This window comes from Carlito syrichta, unplaced genomic scaffold, assembly GCF_000164805.1.
Source record: "Carlito syrichta isolate Samal-C Ts95f unplaced genomic scaffold, Tarsius_syrichta-2.0.1 Scaffold303422, whole genome shotgun sequence".
Lineage (NCBI taxonomy): Eukaryota > Metazoa > Chordata > Mammalia > Primates > Tarsiidae > Carlito > Carlito syrichta.
In genome coordinates, this window is record NW_007247518.1 from 3,815 (window position 1) to 6,050 (window position 2,236).

General features: G+C 37.8%; 1 pseudogene across 1 annotated transcript; it reads right to left on the reverse strand.

Moving 5' to 3' along the window:
* Positions 1-596: 596 nt before the first annotated feature.
* On the reverse strand, positions 597-1,058 carry LOC103260906 (annotated as a pseudogene). Its single transcript, XR_002481987.1, has one exon. The product of XR_002481987.1 is annotated as a 40S ribosomal protein S24 pseudogene (transcript).
* Positions 1,059-2,236: the final 1,178 nt, after the last annotated feature.

Sequence of the window (2,236 nt, forward strand, 5' to 3'; positions counted from 1 at the left end):
ATCAGGCTCCATGTAGAAGCAGGCAAGTTTCTACCGTGGGTGGGTGGAGGGAAAATTCTACATACTCATATCCTGGTTTCTCTTACCAGTTCACTTCTACTTCTGAGTTACGTTCAATCTTTGGAAAACATTTCTGGGGGATCGAGTCAAAGGCTGAGGAAAACGGGAATAGGAGAACCACACTGTTTTAACAGCTATAGCACTATAGCCTTGTAACATACACATATGAGAGATAAATAGATAAAATAGTATGTATATACTATATAGACAATATATTGTCTCAATATTGAGAATACATATTTTTACATATGTCCAATATAGAAACTGTTACAATGTACTGTATATATTTCAGGCCACGTAATGGCTCCAGTTTTGGTCTTTGCTCTTAAGATTGTTTTGGCTATTTGGGATGCTTTGTGATTCCATATGAATTATGGAATTGTATTTTCTACTTCTGTAAAAATAATCATTGGGATTTTGATAGGGGTTGTATTGAACCTGTGTATTGCTATGAACAAACGGAAGCTTCCATGATGTTAAAGGCTTCTAATCCATGAACACAGAATGTCTTTCATTTTTTTTCACGTGAAAAGGTTTTACTTTATTAAGCTGGTCGTGAAAAATCCAAACAATGGCCACAGATACCGTCACTGCATCATCTTTAGTCCTTTGCCTTTTTGCCAGCACCAACATTGGCCTTTGCAGTCCCCCTGACTTTCTTCATTCTGTTCTTGCATTCCTTTCGCTGCTTCCTTGAGGTTTTTTTCTTCTCATACAGGCCATGTCTTGCAAGTGTATGTTTGGGTTCATTTTTCTTTGCATAATCCAAGGAATCATAAATCATGCCAAAGCCAATTGTCTTGCCACCACCAAAATGAGTTCTGAATCCAAATGATGACGTCTGGTGTTGTCTTGTACATTTTGACTAGTTTTTCCTGAAATTCTGTCTTAGGTATTGTTGCCTTCCTGGGGTGAAGGACATCGATGACCATTTGTTTCCGTTGAAGCAGATGGTTGGTCATGAATTTCCTGGTCCAAATAGTTACTTTGTCATTCATGATGGCTGTCGATCCTCAGGCAGTCCCAGAATGTCTTTCAATTTTTTGTGTCTTTAAAAGTTTTCTCAGAAACATTTTGTAGTTTTTAGTGTATAAACCTTTCAAATCCTGGTTAGATTTATTCATAAGTATTTTATTCCTGTTTTAAATTTTTTTCCGTTGGGGATTTACTCCATTACCCAGACTGGAGTGCAGTGGCATGCTCATGATCACCCCAGTGTTGACCTGCTAGGCTCCAGGAATCCTTCCACCTCATCCTTCCAAATAGCTGGAACTACAGATGCACACGAACATGCCCAGCTAAGTTTTTGATTTATTGTAGAGATTAGGTCTTGCCAAGTTGCCCAGACCAGTCTGGAACTCATGGTCTCAGGCAATCCTCTCACCTTGGCCTCCCAAAGTGTTGAGATTACAGACTTGAGCCACCATGCCTGGCTGTATTTTGTTCTTTTTAATGTTATCATATATAGAATTGCTTTCTTGTTTTTTTGAATAGTTGGTTGTTAGTGTGTATAAAAACACAACTGATTTTGTTTGTAGATTTTGTATCCTGTAAGTTTCCTGAATTTAATTATTTGCTCTGCCAATTTTTTGTGTGTGTATGCATGTGGAATCCTTAGAGGTTTCTACATATAAGATTATGCCATCTACAAACAGAGAAAAATATATTTCTTTCTTTTTTAAAGTGAATGTCATTTATTTCTTTCTCTTGCCTAATTGCCCTGGAAAGAATTTTCAGTACTATGTTGAACCAGTGGTGGGAGTATCCTTGTCTTATTTGTGAAAACTTTTGGCTTTTAACCATTGTTATAATGTCAGCTTTTTATATGCAACCTTTCTTACGCTGAAGTAAATTATATTGAGATAAATTCTTTCTATATCTAGTTTGCTGAAACTTTTTATCATGAAAGTGTGTTGAATAGAACAGAATAGAGAATCCAGAAATATACACACAAATATACAGTGAACTGATCTTTGAAAAGAGTATGAAAGCCAGGCTCAGTGGCTCAGCCTGTAATCCCTCATCTTGGGAGGCTGAGGTGAGTGGATTGCCTGAGCCCGCGGATTCAAGGCCCACTTGGGCAACTTGGTGGGAGCTCATCTCAACAATAAATCAAAAAAATTATCCAGGTATGGTAGCGTGCATCTGTAGTTCCAGCTACTTGGAAGGCTGAAGC